Source organism: Tenrec ecaudatus, chromosome 15 (assembly GCF_050624435.1).
Source record: "Tenrec ecaudatus isolate mTenEca1 chromosome 15, mTenEca1.hap1, whole genome shotgun sequence".
In the NCBI taxonomy this organism is placed as follows: domain Eukaryota; kingdom Metazoa; phylum Chordata; class Mammalia; order Afrosoricida; family Tenrecidae; genus Tenrec; species Tenrec ecaudatus.
Window position 1 is genome coordinate 14066994 of NC_134544.1, and position 19731 is coordinate 14086724.

At 49.0% G+C, this 19731-nt stretch overlaps 1 protein-coding gene across 1 annotated transcript in view; it reads left to right on the top strand.

Annotated features, from left to right (window-relative positions):
• BCL2 (BCL2 apoptosis regulator) overlaps positions 1 to 19731 on the top strand; it is a 213160-nt gene that overhangs the window by 48488 nt on the left and 144941 nt on the right. The window lies entirely within an intron of this gene.

Sequence of the window (19731 nt, forward strand, 5' to 3'; positions counted from 1 at the left end):
GCTCAGACATAGCAATCCTTAGGCGGCTGGATGCCAGAGGACCAGAAATTGCTTTGTTTTGTTGGATGTCTGGTCACTCTAGGTCGGCTTTGACTCAGAGGCACCGACGACAACCTACTCACCTCACCAGATGGTTCTCGAGTGACCATGTTCAGCGAGTGAGTGGACTGCTGAGAGAAGAGGACCAGATACCGGCAGTGCCCATGGACTCTGTTAACCACGCAGGCGTGTTTTCATTTAGGACAACAAGCAATCCCGGTGTGGTCTCCTTTATGACCAACAGAGAGCTGAATTGGCAAGGACCAGTGTGGCTCCCAGACCGGATAAGGGTTAAGTCCAGGGAAGATGGGGGTGTCTGACAGCGTCATTCTTGGCTGGATTCCCCACTGAAGTCAGAACGTGATCCCTGTGCCATTCAGCCACCAAAGGCCTTTAAAGGTGACAGGGAGTGTTTTTAATTCTCAGAGAGAGGCTTTCAGAACTCTGAAGATGGCATTTGTTTTGACATTTGGTGTTTCTGTCGCCATATTTATTGCCTTCGGTTCCTCGCGGGAGGCCTTTTCTGCTCCTAATTACCCAAAAAGGCAAGGAAAAAAACCAAAACAAACTCGAATTAAAAAAAGAAGAAAGGAAAGGAGGAGGGACGATGTCTCAAGAGTTTCGTTAATTGAAGAATGAAGTGGCGTGGAGCATTCAAAAAAAGTACTTCTCAGAACCCGCCGGAGTTTCTCAGAAAGAACCCCACTGAAGCTGGCTTCTCGAAGCAGTGGGAATCCCAAGAACAAAAGCCAAATGCCTGGGGATTGAGTTTCCGAAGGATTTCTGAATCGGTGGATCTTGGGTGTTTGCAGAATGGACTGGGATGACTGTGTGCTCTCGCACCAGGGCGGCTGCAATGGGACAGGAAGCGTGGTGCCCCAGGCCAGGCGCAAGCCGCCCAGTTAGCCTGTTTCTTACCCGCACTCGTTGCTCGTTTTCTGGAGTTTCATGGAGCTTGCGTTGGGACCTTTTTGGTCACGCTCTGGGTGGTTCCAAAGGTTCAGCACCTCTCCCAGAAGTGCTTAGCTGACAGGGGGAGTGTCAGGACGCTCACCTTCGGTGTCCTGAGTAGGTACAACCTGCAGGGCACGCCAGACATTAGTGAGATGTATGTGAAAACTATCTTGGAAATAAAGACCTCCGTCTTATTGATGTGCTTTGCAAACCTGACCTCAACCTCAAGAGGGGAAAAGAAAGAGAAATGAAACCAGCTTTCTCTATGGCTCCAAACCTGGGGTCACCTAGGTGTTTGGGCAGGTGATTTTTAAGATTGTGCTCTGGTGGCATAGTGGGCCATGCATTGAGCTGCTAGCCACAAGGTGAGTGGTTTGAAACCTCCAGCAGCTCTTAGGGGAAAGATGAGGCTTTCTGCTCCCATGAAGATTTGCAGTCTCAGAAACCCACAGGGGCAGATCTCTCCTGTCTGATTGGTATCACTATGAGTCCGAATGGACTTGAGGACAGTGAGTTTGGTTCTTTGGTAGGCTATTGCGTGCAGATCTGAGTTTTTGAAGTTCGGAAACAGTTCTGAGAACATTGCAGGGTACGTTCTGATCCTTTGGTGCATGAGAGAAATAACTAGTTGCAGCTCGTGGATTGGAACTGTGGTTTCAAGACAATCAGAATGGCAACATCATTCAAGGGTATCCTGAACTTAATACCCTTCATTATTCGTGGCAAGAGCGTGGCGTGACAGTACTCATTGAAATGAGTGGCTAAATCGGGCAGTATTGGTGCCCTTTGCATCAGCTATGACCTTTATTTTACCCCATCAGCACGAAGCTCACCTAGCTAACAAATTGCTACACTACAGTCAAACAGAAGTTTGTACAGAAGATACCTAGTAATCCTGGAGGCAGCCGCTACTCTTTCTGGACTCATTCTGGGTGAGTCTTTACCATGAGAAAGTTCTTTACCCAGAGAAATTTTTGTTGGTATTCATGTTGAAAGAGGAGCAATCACATATGTGAAATGTTACTTCGTTCTTGGATGGGATAAGAAAAAGAAATAACTACCAGCAGCCAAACCAGTAGACCAGAAAGCTAGGTGGTTCTGCTGGCTTCCCTCTGTTCTGCAGTGTGAAGTTTCATTCCCCTGGTGTGTACCTGTAGTTTATAATACATGGCTTCCATTTTTTGAGCCTTCCAGTATCCAATGGTTACGCGGGCTTTAATCTACCACAGTTCAGCTCCTTCTCCCACTCAGAGAGGTAAGCATTGTTATCCTCCCGTAATAAATGGGGAATTCTTAGAGGCTTGCAGAATTTAAGGAGCTTATTCAAGGTGGAGCCAGGATCCCTACCCTCATATGCCGTGCTCCAAATCCTGCAACCGTGTGGATGATCGTCTTCCTTTTAAACGTATGCTTTCCCTTCATTAAAAAACAAAATCACCAGGGAGGGAGAGGGAACGGAAAAAGGAAAATGAGGAGCTGATTCCAGGAACCCAAGCGGAAAGTGAATTTTGAGGATGATGAGGGCAACAAATGTATAAGTGTGCTGTACACAATTGATGTATGTATGGATTGTGATAAGAGTTGTATGAGCCCCAATAAAATGATTTTTAAAAATCACTTCAAATTTAGAAGCATAGTCAACAGACCAAGTTGTACTTGAAATAGCAGTGTACAACCCAGTGGATTATTTGAAGGTAAACTGATTCAGGGAGTCACCTCCCAGGTCTAAGGAATACCATTCTCTTGATCCCTTCACAGTCCTGGCTTGACCCCTTCATAGAGATAAAAATCCTGTTTGCTTGCATGGTGGCCACTTCTTTGCATCTCTGGACACCTTGACTACCAGAAGTAGGAAGGGAAGTGGGAAATTATGCTTACAACATCATAGAAACCTTTGTAACAAAATATCAAAAAAGGAAGCTATGTTTTCCTGACATGCCCTCCTCCACCTAAGTGTATGTGCTTCTGAAGGTGGTATTTCAATCGCTGTGACCCTTCCCTGTAGAATCCCGCATTCCTGGAATTTATACCTTGAAGGATACAAATTGTATTCCTCTTCAGTGTTCTTGAGTTTGGGGGGCCCCCCTCAAAAGTGTCTGAAGGGGCAAGTGGAGGGTCGATGGGGGAAGGCTTCCCAATGGGATTCTCATGCTACCCTTGAGTGAGCAGGCGCAGTGTTGTGAGGGAAAATCAGTCCTTGGCACAATGCCCTTGCCCCTTTCTTACCTCACCAATGCCGGTTTAAATGTTCTTAAAGTTTCTTCACAGTCAACCGCATGATCATCCTGTATCGTTCCAGATGACCTCTTTGGAATCCCCCCAAACATTCACCATAATCTCTGAGCTGACTTCTTGGCCTTGAACTTGTTGACATCTTCTCCAGCTTCTTAAACACTCGATCCATTAAAAAGCCCCTGTCAAACTGGCTGCAGAGCTTCACTGATTTGGGAAGAGACACTTGAGTTTTGTTAAAAGTGCAAACCTTAAGCTTGTTTCTTTTCCTTTGGTACAGAAAATACCCTGGACTTTGAGGGTACCCTCATGAGACGACGAAACTTTTCTGCTCCCCACTTTGGCTGCCAAGATAGGTCTAAACCCAGGCATGTCTGAACCGGAACCCTGAGAGCAGTACTTCTTGACTCACCCTCAGATCTACCTCTCAACAGTGTAGATTTATATTTCTTGCTATTTAACTTTACTTAGTTTCAATGATACATTATTTTGCACCTTGTTACTTTTGCTTAGAGTTTCAAGTGAGTTAGTGAACCTACTTTGTTTCTTCTTCTTGTTTTATTTGGAAAATACCCAGTATATTTATTCATCCTGTTGTTTTTTAGGATACTTATCCATCCTGCTGTTTTAGCTATCACCTAAGGTGTAGCTGGGCACCCCATCGTACCTGTCTCTTGGTGTTTCCCGCACACGTATGTAACAAGGAGAGGGGTCATACCAAACCGTTTTCTGAAATGGGTGCACCAGTTTACTCTTCTTTCATTTGTTTTGCATACTCTGCAAACTTGTGATCAACAGTCTTTTATCATTTTTTCCATTCTGGTGTGCTTGTAGTGATATCGCCTTGTGGTGGGCTTGATTTGTAGTTCTCTGATTGGTATTTTTTGGGGGGTATGTTTATTGATTATCCTTTCTTCTGACTCACCTGTTCAAATCTCTTGCTCAGGCCTCAATTTAATTGTCTCTCTTTATTCTTACCAATTGGGAGACATGCATTCAGAATAGAAACCCATCATTTATTTATAGGTGTTGCATATATTCACTCTCTCCTTCTGTGAATTTGCATCTCTTAACAGAAGCTTTTGATGAAAATAAGTTCTCAGTTTTTATGACTGTAATTGTCCTGCCTTGTTTTCATTGTGATGTCTTAAGACCCAAGCCTCACCCTCAGTACTTTGATGCAGTGAAATTCATAGAAAACCTATCTCTCCTGCCCACATAGTGGACGAGCAATCAATGTAACAGCATAACTGTGACACAAGGGGAATAGGAACCAGCGATTCCTACTACAGTCACGAGTGGTTCAGCATGCCCTCTAGGCGGGGGATGTGACAGTGTTGCGCCCCACATGTAGATCTACCGTGAACGTGCCCCTTGGAGACCGACAACTGCAGATATGCTCGTTCGGAGACTCGGAGGACATAATCAGTGCTGTGATGTTACTGATGGGATATTTCCAGGAGGGTGAATGTTTGTAGAAAGGCAAGTCCCGAGCGAGGTAAAGCACTCAACTTTTGCAGCGTGCCCCGAAAACCCAGGTACATTAAGCCTGTGGAGAGAAGACGCCGCTTCCATGGAAGATGGCGTTAGGTTCACCTGAAGGATGGCCTGCAGATTTTGGAAAATCAGATGGGACATGGGCATTTCCATGTCATGCTGGCCAGTCCTGTGCCCATCAGGTTGCCCAGCATTTCTGCCCTCAGGGCCACTTGCTGATAGGTGCTGTCAAGTACATACTGACTCAGGGCCACCCCAAGTCCAACTCGAGGCAGCACGGCCCTGCCTCTGCACCATGTTCGCGTGCCCAGGGGCATGGTTGTGGCCATTGCCGTGTGCGCTGAGAGGCTTCCAACCTAGGACACTCATCAGCCTGCACTCTGTTGGACGTGCTCTGCTGTGGTCCATCAGGTTCCCACAGTCGATCCCCAAGGGCTTCCTTCTCCCACCCATCTGCCGTCATGATCCCTGCCCATCAGGGGTGATCTGGCTACTATTCAGAATATTGATCACTCCACTTCCAGCATCACACCCTGGGATTTCCAGGATGCACCTCGGAGTTTTCTTTGTATGAGATGCAAAGCCAGGGGACTGTTTTGAGCAGGGATGAACAGGGTGAAGCTGACACCTGTATGTGCCCCTCAGTGAGGACTGGGAGGCTGGGTGTGCACTGCAGAGGGTGTGACCTGCCTCGCCTTCCCACCTCATCTCACACTCAGCTTCCACACAGAAGTCTGCCTGTTCCAGACCATTTATGGTTGTTGAGTCAACTCCGGTTCCTGGTGGCTCTGTGTATGTCTGAGTAGAATTGGGCTTTCCATGGTTGATTTTGTTTTAGCCGCAGGTTGGCAGGCCTCTCTTTCGAGGTGCCTCTAAATGAATGGAAACGGCCTACTTTTTGGCTAGCAGCTGAGCACATCAGCCTGTGCCCCACGCCCCGGGGCCCCCTGTCTGTTCAAGAACTACCTAGCTCATGGGCCAGGGACAGTTAGGACCTGGAAGCGCACTTGGCTCCATGATAATCTGGCCGCACGCAAGTGGTACTTCGATTGCCCCTCATTCTTTACAAAGACAAGTGTGGTTGGTCAGCTCAAGCAGATTTCAGGAGGATCATCGTCCCACACTTGCCCAATCTGTTCCCCCGGTGGCGTCCTGGCTACGTGCTGGGCAGCTTACCATACGGTCAACACTGGGAAACCACCAGTTGCTTCTGCGGCAGAAAGACGACGCTTTCTGCTCCCGTCCATAGCTACAGTCTCGGAATTGCACGGGGCCCTTCTACCCTGACTAACAGGGTAGGTGCGAGTCTGCATTGACTCAGTGGCGGTGGGTTTGGTTTGGGTTGCTGGTCCTAGTGCTGGCGCAGTTACACCTCACCTGCACACAGGGTGCTTTTCCAGGGAGGGGCCTCTCCTTCCAGGCCTGACCCTCTCTGCCTGCACCCTGCTACCAACTGCTTCAGTGCTTACGTGGGCGGGCGGGGCCTGTGAGCATTTCCTGTAACTGGAGTCTCCCAGGCCGGGCCTGCCAGACAATAGATGGATAATTGGATAAACCCTAAACTGGAAACTGCAAACAATGAAAAAGAAAACGCTGTAATCTGGCCTGCACGCTTCCCTGCGCTGGCCTGTTTACATTTGCCACAACTGAAGCAAGCCCTTTCTTTCCCTGTAACAGGGAACCCTGGGGCTCTCGGGTGTGTGGAGAAAGGGTCAGGCGTGTGTGGTCGGTAGCCCAGAATGGGAAGGACAGGTCAAGTTCTCTTCCTCCCAGCCCCCCGCTGGGTTAGAACTATGAATGGCAAGGACGCTTACAGGTTACAGTGGTTGGTAACTTGCCACGCCTGCAGCGTGAAAGGCTTGGCGATTGCCCTTTCACATGGATCCAGATGAAACCCCACCTCATTCCACACCGCCCCAGGAGCCCAGGGGTCTCCTGGTCACCCAAATCTTGGCTGTCAAGAATAGCTCCCAGGTCTTTCTGTGTCAAACGTTATTGGAGCTCAGTTGGGCACGTGGCTGTGGTGGTTTTTAGGTGCCATTGAGTCAGCTCTGACTCACAGGGACCTGACGGACAACGCAAGGAAACACGGCCCGGCGTCGTCGTCCTCAGAGCGCTGCCACCTCTGAGTCGCTTGTTGCAGCCACTGTGACAATCCAGATTGCTGGGAGCTGCCTCGTTTGCTCGGACCTTCTACTTTGCCAGGCATGATGTCCTTCCCTGGTGCCTGGTTCCTTCTGATCACATGTCCAAAGTCTGTGAGATGAAGTCTTTCCCTCTTTGCTTCTGTGGAACATTCTGACTTCCATTCTTCCAAGACAGACTTGTGTTCGCCCAGTTTCAGTGTGCCTTGTCAGCACTCTTATCCAAAGACATCGGTGCTTCTGGAGTCCCCCTCAGCCAATGCCCAGGCACACGAGGGGATCTGAACATACCACGCACACGTCTTTACTTTTTAGTGCCTGCAAGAAGTCTTTTTGCGATGGCTCCGCCGGAGGCTGTACAGTGAATGCGTACACCATCCAGTAAACCTGTCCCATCCGGGTGACTGGATCACGGTGACGTCACGTGTACTCCGAGTAGAACTGTACAAAGGCTGCAGTGGCTGGTTTGTGGTATGTGGACTGCCAAGCTTTTCTTCCTAGGTATCTCTGGGTGGTCTCCAATGTCCACCCTTTTGGTTAGTGGCCTAGTGTGTTAGCTTCGTGCCTCCTCCAGTGAGTACCATCCATGTGCACCATCACCAAAGAAAGCCAAACCCACTGCCTCAGAATCCATTCCCACTCACAGCCACTCATACGGTTTCTGGGGCTCTGACTCATCACAGAGGCATACCATCTCATATTTCTCCCTAAGAGTATTTGGTGGGTTTGAACCTTGGACCTTGTAGTTAGCAGTCGAGTGCTTACGGGATGGAGCCACGAGAGCTCCTTTGTGTTGTTTTGTTATAGCAGCTCTGGGCACCTAATGCAAGTAGCCGTCCAAATTTGTCCAAATCAGAAGGTAGGGGGTGCGGGGGAAGCCTATTCTTTCTCTTAGTCCCGAGGGAGATGGGAAATGAGAAAAGCCAGAGCTTAAATAATGGGGACTAAGGAAGTCGACTGTAAGAATGGCTTCTTAGTTTCCTTCCTGGAAACAAGATAAAAGCCCTAATAGTTTCCCAAAGTGGCTTTATCCCCCCAGCTGTGCCTTCCTTCCTTTCTGAGCACTGTCCCCTCAGGATCCCTGTTCCTCTTGCCGGATGCCCTCCTGGCGGCTGCGGCACACAGCGACCCCATGCACAGTGGATGGAGCACTGTGTCCTGCAACACCCTCCAGGCCGTGCTGGGCTTTAGCCCTTGTTGCAGCCAAGGTGCGCTCCGTCTCATGGAAGGGCTTCCTCTTGTTCGCGGACCCACTTCTTACTAAGCCTGATGTCCTTCTCCAGGGACTGGTCCCTTCCGAGAGCACGTCCAGAGTTGGTGTGACAAAGTCTTGCCATTCTCACTTCTAAGGAGAGATCTCACCGTCCTTCAAATGCAAGACAGATGGGGTCGTTCTTGTGGCAGCACATGGTATATTCCCTGTCCTTCACCAACACCCTCATTCAAATGGACTGAGAACACCAGGGTCAAGGGCCTTCATCCTCAAAGTACCGTCTTTGCCGTTGAACACATTAAAGGGGTTTCTTTTTGTTTGTTTTTGCGGCAGAGCTGCCCGAGGTCAATATGTTGTGTAGTTTTCTGATGCTGCTTCCATGAATGTGGAACGTGGATCCCCAAAGAGTGAAACCTTGGATGTCACCATTTTTTTACCGTTAGTCCCGATGTTGCCGATAGGGCCCGCTGTGAGGATGTTTGGTTTCTTTATGTGAAGGGCTAGGCCACCCTGAGGGATGCAGTTGGTGGTCTTCATCAGCAAGTGCTCTTTAGTCTCAGCAAGCGGGTGGAGTGTGTCTCCCTCCAACCCCGAAGTCACCGTCTACCTCACCGAGTCCAGCTTCAAAGATGCTGTTCACTAAGCGGAGCCCATTCTCTCGCCCTCTCCTAAAAAAATATTCCTTGGCTCTGAGATGTTTACAAAACCCAGAAACAGAAACCCGTCTCGATCAGGAGACATCTGCAAAAGACCTCATATCTTTGCATCCATTGCCAGCTGGGGGAAAACAGAGTAGATGGAGTCTTGGCGGGAGTGACTGAAGAGCAAGGCTTTGGAGGGTCAGAGTTGGGGGAGTAGCCGCAGCCTTTGATCATGGAAGGAACCCCAGCATCACCTTGTAGGACACCCCCCCCCCCAGATAAGAAAGAGGAGGTCTGAAGAGTTCTGAGGCCGCATGGGCTGTGAGGCTAATTGGTGGCTGAGCCGGCCGCGCAGGGGTTGGCTGTTGACGAGGAGCCATGGTGAGGAGCTCTTCAGCCAGGCAGAAGTGGAGCCGACAGAGGGTCGGAGGGACCCAGCGGATCCACAGCGGAGGCTGTTTTAATTCTTTATCATTGTCACTTCACTTTGGTTTGTTTCTGACCTTCACTGCCCCAGCTGTTAAGCATAAATTGTAGTTGTTAATTTGCTTCCCTTGACATGTTTGCGAAGGACTCTCGTTTAAGGGAGTCTCTCGGCTCGGGAGGGAAGGGTGTTTGTTCCACGCTGCAGCCCTGCACCCTGAGGCCCCCAGCTCGGCCTTGGACGTTCTCCGGAGGCTGACACAATGCAGAGCCGGCCCCAGCGCATCCAGCAGTTGGCGCGGCGCATCTCCGCATGCGTTGGCGGATGGGCTTTGCTGGACAATCTCACCTAGAAAAGCCCTCGACAGGGTGGGGGTGGGGTGGGGAGTCAGCCATCTAGAACCGTCCCCTCCTAGAAAACGGACTCGATTCGCTCGCTTGTTTGTTTTTAATCTGGCATGATGGAGAGGCTCCGGCCTTGCCAAAGCCGGGGAAGAGTCTGGGAAGCTGCGTTTGCATGTGGCCCTTCTCGTTCCGTGATTTTAGACAAGGCTGCAAACAAGCCACGGTGCCAAGGGCGCCCAAAAGGCACTCACAGAAGCAGCACTGAGAAGGGAAATTGAATTTATAGGCAGCGAGATAGGATAATCCGTTTTCATATTTAAAAATATCCTCAAACCAGATGAGTCGGCTCTGGCAGATAGGGGATGGAATTGAGTTTGAATCCCAGGACTGCAAATGATGGTTCAGTGGGAGCTCTCTGCTTTGTCTGTGTGTGGCTGGCGGTCTGCGCACGTGCGCACTCTCCCTCCGTGTGTGCATGTGTGTGCGCACTTGCTAGATCCAGTGGACTCTGACCCATGGCTACCGGATGTGTGGACGTAGAACTGCCCTGTAAGGGTTCCTAGGCTGCTGCCGTGTATGGGAAGCACCCCAGCAGCACAGTGTTTAAGCTCTCACCTGCTAACTTAAAGACGGGCATTTTGAAGCTGCCAATCTCTCTACCAGAGAAAAATGTGGCAGTCTGCTTTCCTGAAGATTACATTGGGAGCCCCATGGAAAAACACCAGGTAGTATAGTCCTGCCTTGTCCTGTAGGGAGGAGCCCTGGTGGCATAGTGGTATTGAGTTGGGCTGGTAACCCTCAGGTCAGCAGTTCAAAACCACCAACTGCTCTGCAACAAACCGATGAGGCCCTTAATTCCTGTAAAGGGTTCCAGTCTCAGAAACTCACAGGGCAGTCAGTTCTACCCTGTTCAATTGGACGGCAGTACATTTGCCCTAGAGGGTCCCAGGGAGTCTGTGAATAGGAACCGACTCCACTGCTGCAGGCCTTTTGTTTTGTTTCTCACCTTTTCTAGGGAACAGATCACTGAGTCTTTTCTTAGAAGCGCCAGCCTCTGGTTAGCAGCCAAATGGCTGCCCCAACACTGCTTCATGCTGATGTAGCTGCAGGTACATCTCGTCAGTCCCTTCTGGGCACACAGAGTCTGAGTTTTAAGCCCAAACCTTCAGCTTGTCTAAATCATTTGTTATTTTTCATTCTGAGCCTTCAATGTTGTTGATAGAGCCAGAGATAATCTGATTGGCTGCATAGCTACCTCCCACTCCACCCCCACCCCTTTGAGGACTTATCTGGAGATCAGAAATCAAAATAAACAAAACAAAAAACTCTCTCTGGTCTTTTTTTGCATGAAGAGCAAACACTGTACCTAGTGCTTATGTAAAGTTTTATTTATTATTTATTTTATGACAAATTTGATTTACTCTAAGAATTACATTTTTTTTTTTTGAGCCTGTAACTGCAAAAGACAGGGGTCGGCCAGGTAGACACTGCCATTCCATAGGCACACCTTCATGATAAGCAGTGCCCGGCCTCGGCCTTGGGCCCTCTGAGTGGCCAGGAGCCGGTTCCGGGTGGCAGAGCTTGAGTCGGTTTTTGTCAGGGTTATATCCTGACCCTTGGGAGGGCATGTTGTCTGAAACCACAGTCTCCCTCCACAGTCTGGGTCAATGGGGACAGGGAGCAAGAGCAGCTGTCAGCCGTGTTGAAGCTTCCCACATGTGAAGGCGGAACCCAGCGGCCACTGCCTGCAGGGGCAGAGGGCCCACCCAGCAGGGTACGCATGGAGCGCCCTGTGCTTACTGACTCATCAGGAGCAAGCCGTTTCACATTTCTTCACCACATCAAAGATTCTTCTTCTCGGGCTGGCGGACATCTGCCTTTATGCAAGGCCCACAGCACCTGCCCATCGAATCAAAGCGCCCGTTCAAACGTGCAGCTCCCAACATGGACGCGTGCCTGGTCAGCAAGGTGAGCACGGGCTTTCTCTTGCTTGCTCCCTGACCTGGAGTGCACTTGTTCCCAGGGTCCTGCACTAACCTGCCATCTGTTCGGAAGCACACATTAGTAAGTAGCACAAGGAAGCCCGTGCTCACCTCGCTGCCTGGATACTCCACCCCTGCGTCTGGGGTACCCTTGGTTTGACAGAGCAAAGTGAGGACGGGGTGGTCGTGGAAGTGAGGCAGCGGTGCCCTCCTCTTGGCGGGCGGTTCTCGTCACCGTTTGATGGAGGGTCAGGACACCGCGTCCCTGCTCTGCGGCTGGGCGGAGGCGCCCATCAACCCAAGGATCTCTCTCCCTTTCTCCCTCGGATGCAGTAAATCTGTTTCACGGGACAGGAGAGGGGTGGTTGCTAATGCAGAAATCTTCAGGTCAGATCTCGTTACAACGGACTCTGTGTTGCAGCCTGAGCCCTCTGTGCAGCAGAAATGCTAGACTGGCCTGAAATTACAGCCGTTCGCCGCCTGAGGATAGGAAACCTTCCCGTTGTGAAAAGGTGGTTGGTCCGTTCTTTGGTGCGTGGGTGTGTTTGCTTATGTAGAAAATGGGATAGGGTTTGGCAGCTCCTGTGCCTTGTGGTAGCTGAATCCATGGCTGCAGAGTCGGCGCAGTCCTGGCCCAGAGTTCCACAGGCGCGTCTGCCCGTCCATACTTCCAGAGCCGTGTTCCTTCCGGTACATTTTTTGCCTTTTCCAGAACCAGCTCGTGTTCTTTTCTGTTCCCCAGCACCTCGGGTGCTTGTGCGCCGCCAGCTCGCTCCCTGCAAACTGTGGGTCACACAGTGCTGCTCTGAGCTCATTGGAATGTACGTGTCTCTGCCGTTCATCCGAGGAAGGACTTAGTGATGGCTTAGGCCCCGTTAATTGCTTTTCCGAGGAGCGCTCGTGGTGCCGTGAGTGAGCCTTTCTGGCTGCTACCTGATAGGGTGGCAGTTCAAACCGACCGGCCTCTCAGTGGGACAAGATGAGACATTCTGCTTCCATAAAGATTGCAGCCTCGGAAACTCTAAGGCAGTGTTTCTCAACCTGTGGGTTGTGACCCCTTTAGAGGTTGAACATCCCTTTCACAGGGATCGCCTAATTTATAACAGTAGCAAAATTAAACAGTTATGAAGTAGCAATGAAAATAATTTTATGGTTGGGGGGGGATCACCACAACATGAGGAACTGTGTGAAAGGGTCGTGGCATTAGGAAGCTTGAGAACCACTGCCCTATGGGGCAATTGCCTACCCTGCAGGCTCACTATAAGTTTGAATCCACTCAACAACAATTTTATTATTTTATTTTATTTTTCCCCTCCAAATGGTTTCCTTTCCTGTTTTCTCAGAGTGGAGCTGACTCACGATTAGGCTCCATCACTTTAGCCCTCTGGCTTTTTTGCTTGGGTGCTTAAAATAGAAGTTCCTTAATGTTCTTACAAAGGTGTAATATAGACGGTTATGTATTTAGTGTTCATTGATGTGGTTGTGTGGAGCCCGGATGGTGTAGTGGTTACAAGTTGGGCTGTAAGTACAAGGTCAGCAGTTCGAAACCACCAGCTGCTCTGTGAAAGCAGCTTTCTACTCCTGTAAAGAGAGTTACGGTCTCAGAAACCCACAGTGGTGGTTCTACTCTGTCCTCTTGGGTTGCTCTGAGTGGAGATTCACTCGAGGACAGGGAGTGGGATTGGGTTTGGGTGTGACTGGGGCCTGTGGAATCCATTCCTCCTCAGACTGGCCCAGAGGATTTCCAAGGCTCCTAAACTTAAGGTCACAGACTTGCAGGTCTTTCCTCCTTCGCAGCTGCTGGAAGGTTGCAGCCACCAACCATTCGCTCCGCAGCTGAGCCCTTAACCATTGCACAACCAGGCCTTCTCATTTCATGTTGACCAGCGAGCACCTGATTGTTATGTGTTGATTTCAGCTAACTAGCTCGTTTGGTTCAGAATCCAAAAGGTCCCAAAGGTGCTCAGGGACCAGTCTTCTCCCACTGCTGTCTGGAATCTGTGTTAGGTGTGCGTGTGTACATGGAGGTATACAAATGTGTATCCATGTGCACATATAGGCACATGCATGCATATACTTTCTTCCCCCCTTTTTCTATCAAGGGTGGCAAAAAACCTTCCAAACACGACCATCAAGTCGATGCTGCCTCCTGGTGATCCTATCCGGCAGAGTAGGAACTGCCCCTGTGGGTTTCCGAGTCTGTAACTCTTTACAGGAGCAGGAAGCTCTGCCCCTTGGAGCAGTTGGTGCTTTCAAACTGCTGACCTCGAGGCTTGCAGCCCACCTCCTAACCACTGCGCCACCAGGCCTCCTGCACAGACTCAACTACACATGCCTCTATTTCATTTTAACTCGAAGACGTTTTGGAATTCAGTCCCAATCCATAAACAAAGAGCTTCCTCTCTGTTTGTTACGGCTGCGCGTATCACCTACCATCTTATGACCTCCTGAACCCGTCCTTAACGGGTGGGCATTCAGGTTATTTCTAGTCTTTGGCTGGGGCAGACAGGGGGTTGCGTGACACACCTGATTTGGTCTATGTATACCTAGAGGGGAAACATCCTAGAAATGGAAGTTCTTCCACCAACAGGGAGTGTATTCAAAATCTTGATGGTTCTGTCACGCTGCCCTACACAGAAGCGTGTGGTTGACAGCTCTGCTGGCAGTGAGAGCAGCTGGCAGATGTTTGATGTTTGGGAAAACAACAGGAGAAATAGCGCGATCTCAGTTTACAGGTGAACATGCCCTGGTTGGAGTGATGTTGGGTATAATGAAATTTAGAGTAACCGATAAATTCCTGTACACACACTAAGTTCACACATGTACACACACGGATGTGCTGTGTGTATGAGGGCATGTCAAAAAGAATTGCTATCAGGGTTCCGGTCAATGGGTTTATTTCTCACATAATGTGCTTCAACAAGACTCTGCTCTCAGTGGATGTGTGCAGACCAGTTCTTTTGGCCTGAGACTTGTCTCTGTCTCAGCAGGGTACCTTAAAAAAAAAGCCATAATCAAGATAGTGGCTTCCCAGACCATCTGTTGAACTAGTTCAATTCCAGGCCGAGAGGTCAGATCAGAAGACTGGGCTTTTGGACCCCCGAGGGGTCATTTTGGTAGATTTTCTCCAAGGATGATCACGGGGGTTTCTTTTAGAAAGAAGGGTGAGGAAAATGAAAAACTGCCTTGGTGAGGCAAAAGGCCAGCAAAGAAGCCCCAAGGAATTGCTTGCCTTCGGGGTAATGCACCTGCTCTTTCTCTGAGGGTCTTAAGGGATGTCCTATGAGAATTTCATTGGGAAAACTTCCCTTATCCACCCCACAGCCTGACCTTGCCCCTTCGGACTTCATTTTGTTCCTCAAACTCAAAACCAGCTACTGCCATCAAGGCAATCCTGATTCAGGCCAACCTTCTAGGACCGCATAGAACTGCCCCTCTGGGTTTCCTAGGCTAGCAATCTTGACGCAAGCAGAAAGCCTCTTCTTCCCCTTGCAGAGTGGCTGGTGGATACAAACTGTCATTCACCTTGTGGTTAGTAGCCCAACAGAGGATCCACTACACCTCCAGGGCTCCTTCAAACCCCCAGATCACTTAAAAGCACATATTCAAGACTCTGGGATGCCAGAAACTTTGGTTTTTAGGTGGTGTAAATGGAAGAGTGTAGAATTCTTCCTGCAAAGCATTGATGTCGGTAGGCACCATCAGTGAGTTCTGACCCACAGCGACCCGTGCACAGCAGAGCAAAATACCGCCCAGTCCTGCGCCAGCCTCCCAACGGTTCCGATGCCCGAGTCCAATGTTGTGTCAGTCCGTCTCATTGAGGGCCTTCCTCTTTTCCACTGCCCCTCCACTGTGTCAAGCATGATGTCCTTCTCCAGGGACTGGTCTCTCCTGGTGGCATGTCCAAAGTATATAAGACAACCTCTCGCCTTATAAGGAGCACTCTGGCCGTACTTCCAAGACAGGTTTGTTTGTCCTTTTAGCAGTCCATGGTACTTTCAATATTCTCCAGCACTATAATTCAAACACATCAAATCCTCTTAAGGCTTCTTATTCAATGTCCGATTTCACATGCATATGAGACCCTGGCAAGAACCATGGCTTGGGTCGGGCACAGCTTGGTTCTCATAGTAACATCCTTGCTTTACAAGAAGCACTCTACAGAGGTCTCAGGCAGCAGATACACCTAATCCAACACATCTTTTGATCTCTTGACTGCTGTGTCCATGAGCATTGATTGTGGATACCAGCAAGACAATATCCTTGATAATTTCAAACTTTTCTTCATTAATCGCGATGTTTTCTATTGGTCCCGTTATGCGAACTCTGGTCTTCTTTACATTGGGTCATAATCCATCTGGAAGGCTGCGATCCTTGTTCTTCGCAGCAAGTACTTCAAGTTTTCATTTCAGCAAGCGGGCGGTGTCACCTGCACATCTCAGGTTGTCAATAAACCTCTCTCCAACCCTGATGCCACATTCTTCTTCATCTAACCCAGCTTCTCTGATGATTCGTTGTGCAAACAGATTGAGTAAGAATGGTGAGAGGATAGAACCCTGAAGCTTACCTCTCCTGATTTTAAACCTTGCGGATACCTTTGTTCCTTTCCCCAGCTGCCTCTCGATCCACGTACAAGTTCCTCATGAGCACAGTGAAGTGTTCTGAGACTCCCATTCTTCTCAAGGTTGTTCATAGTTTGTTATGATCCACACAGTCGAATGCCTTTGCATAGTCAATGAACACAAGTAAACATATGTCTGGTCTTTCTTTGAGCCAAGGTCCATCTGACCTTAGCAATGATATCCCTTGTTCCACAGCCTTGTCTGAATCTGGCCTGAACCTCTGGCAGCTCCCTGTCAATGTAGTGGTGCAGCCACTGTTGGATGATCTTAATCAACATTTTACTTTTGTGAAATTTCAATGATACTGTTTTAGAGCAGTGGTTCACAACCTTCCTAATGCAGCGACCCTTTAATACACCTCCTCATGTCGTGGTGACCCCATATGTGGGCGTATCTGCGTGTGGGCGGACCCACCTGGAGACGGATAGAGGAGCGGTGTCTTGGTTCCTATGACTATCAGAAATAGGGTCTTAGGCGACCCCTGTGAAAGGGTCGTTTGATCCCCAGAGGGGTCACAACCCCCAGGTTGAGAACCGCTATTCTAGATTTTGAGTATCCTGTTGGGTCTCCTTTGGCATGAGTACAAGTATGGATCTCGCCTAGTCAGTTGACCAAGTAGCTCTCTTCCAAATTTCCTGACATAAATGAGTGAGTGCTTTCCTTGATATATCAGCTTGTTGAAACATTTCAACGGGGATTCATTCTATCAATCCCTGAAGCTTTGAAGCAGTTTGAACTTTTTCCTTCAGCGCCTTTGATTTTTGCTTGTGTGCTGCTGCCTAAAATGATGGGGTATCAGCCAGTTCTTGGTACGGTGGCTGTGTGTTCTTCCCATCTTCTCTTGATACTTCCTGCCTCATTCACTATCTTGCCTATCGAACCTTTCCAGATTGCAGCTCGAGGCTTGCATTTCCCTCAAGTTGTTTCTGGGAGGAGTAGAGAGATGGAAACACCAGTTTCAGAGTGTGTAGGCTTAGATGGAGGATATATTGAGAAACAGTAATGTTCACATTTTGAGATTTTGTTTTAAAAAGGTTTTGGTGATTTTGAAGCGACACTTTCGACTTAGACTCCTACACATGAGTGTGTGTGTTTAAATTGGAAAGACATAAATAGATTTTTGCCTTTTCCTTTCCAGCTACTCCACACACCAGCAGTTACGCTTGCTTCTAGTAAATGATATAACTGATATTTTAATAGTGTAGTTATTAATGACAAATATGGCTTAGAATGCTGGAAGATGCCTAATATCTTCCTTCATACGGTTCCCCAAAGCGTCTTGCTGAAATCAGATTACAACTAAAATTATTTTTCAAAGTAGCTCATTTCAAACTAATCTAATTGAGTCTTTGACTTGTGAGGGTGTATTGCATGATTTCTAAAGATAGAGTGTTTCAGGTCAATCAAACAGGGGCATATATTGCTTTTTAGTAAAAAGATACAGATTCCAGAGAAATTGCACTTTGACAGACATTATGAAAAATTGCCCATTTGGATAAAAATGGCCACCTTGGCCCGGCTCTTCTGTGTCCTGCGTCAGATGAAATCCCCTGTGGCTATTAGTTATGACGGTAGCTGGGCTGTAATGGCAACTGGACTGTCCCAGATGATCCTGGGGCCCACTCCAAGAGAGCGGGCAGTGAGGGTTCTAGGTGTGTTACTTCTCCGTGTCCATATTGCTTACTCAGGCCGACAAGTGCCCTGCAGGCCTCCTTGGGTGGGAAGGATGCTCTCCACGTCTAGGAGTTGGCTGTTACCTGCCCTTGAATTGGCCTGGCCCTTGACTCTTGGCAACCCTGTGCACAGCAGGGCGGGACCGTGTGATCCACAAGATGCTCATTAGCTCGTTTTTGGAAGTAGATGCCACGGCTTTTCTTCCCAGTCCATCGGAGTCTGAAAGCTCTGTTGAAACCTGGTTCGTATTCCAGCCACAAGCAAGCCACTATTCGTGGGCAGACCCGGAAGCAAATGCAGGCCTCTTGTGTGGGAGGTGAAAGTTCGACAGCTCCCGCCATCCCTCATTTCTTGTAGATGGTACCTGTCTTCTCCCTGCCATTGAGCTGATTCCAACGCACCGTGACCCTAGAGGACAGAGTATACCTGCCCCGTGGGATCCTGGGACTCCTTTTATTATTGTTACAAACTTGTAGACATTTTTATTAAACAAATGTTTCAAAATGTGAAGCTATTGTTTCTTGACAGATCCTCCCTTACATCCACACATTCTGCAAGCAGGTTTCCACTGATCTAAGCCAGCGGTGCTCCACCTTCCTCATGCCGCAGCGCTCTCATCCAGTTCCTCACGTGGTGGTGATCCCCCCAACCATTAAATTACTTTCGTTGCTACTTCATCACTGTCATTTTGCTACTGTTATGAATTGGGCGACCCCTGTGAAAGGGTCGTTCAACCCCCAAAAGGGTTTGCAACCCCTGGGCATGTTGTCAGGAGAGACCAGTCCCTTGAGAAGGATATCATGTTTGGTGAAGTAGAGGGGCAGCGAAGGAAGGAAGGAAGGAAGGCCCTCAATGAAATAGACTGACACAGTAGCTGCAACAAAAACAATGGGCACCGGAACAATCGTGAGGATGGGACAGGGCCAGGCAGTGTTTCGGTTCCTTTGTGCAGAGGGTTGCCAACAACGACAGTTATCCCCTGGTGTGGACGCCATCTTTCTTCACCTGGGAGTCCCCGCCTGGGGTTTCTTCAGCCCATGCAAGAGGCGGTTTCTGTGGGCAAGTATGACCTTTGAACGTTGCGCATCTGATGTCTCCTAAGTGTGGGGGGATCCCCGTGAGATCAATATCCTTTCTTTTACAACAAATGCTGTGAATAATAAAGTGATACTATAGATATTGCCCAATCAGGAAGGCTGGAAGGTGCCTTTCAAGTTTAGTGGTAGTTTTGAATTGGAATACTCCATGGTATTCCTCCCTCCAATCTCAATTCACCAACATTTTGGAACTTCAGGGATACTGGAGATGGTCTAATGTTTCATCCCAATTTTAGAAGAGGAGAAAACAGAAGCTGGGAGTTTAGGATATTTTCAGTAGGGGTGTGAGTGAGTGTGTGTGTGAGAGAGCGAGTGAGTGTGAGAGTGAGTGAGTGTATGTGTGTGTGTGAGTGCATGTGTGAGAATGAGTGAGTGGTGAGTGTGAGTGAGTGGTGAGTGTGAGTGAGTGCATGTGTGTGAGAGTGAGTGAGTGGTGAGTGTGTGTGTGTGAGAGTGAGTGAGTGGTGAGTGTGTGAGAGTGAGTGTGAGTGCATGTGAGTGAGTGGTGAGTGTGAATGAGTGAGTGTAAGTGCATGTGTGTGAGAGTGAATGAGTGGTGAGTGTGAGTGAGTGCATGTGTGTGAGAGTGAGTGGTGAGTGAGTGTGAGTGCATGTGTGAGAGTGAGTGAGTGGTGAGTGTGAGAGTGAGTGAGTGGTGAGTGTGAGTGAGTGCATGTGTGTGAGAGTGAGTGGTGAGTGAGTGTGAGTGCATGTGTGTGAGAGTGAGTGAGTGGTGAGTGAGTGGTGAGTGTGAGTGAGTGTGAGTGCATGTGTGAGAGTGAGTGAGTGGTGAGTGTGAGTGCATGTGTGTGAGAGTGAGTGAGTGGTGAGTGAGTGGTGAGTGAGTGGTGAGTGTAAGTACGTGTGT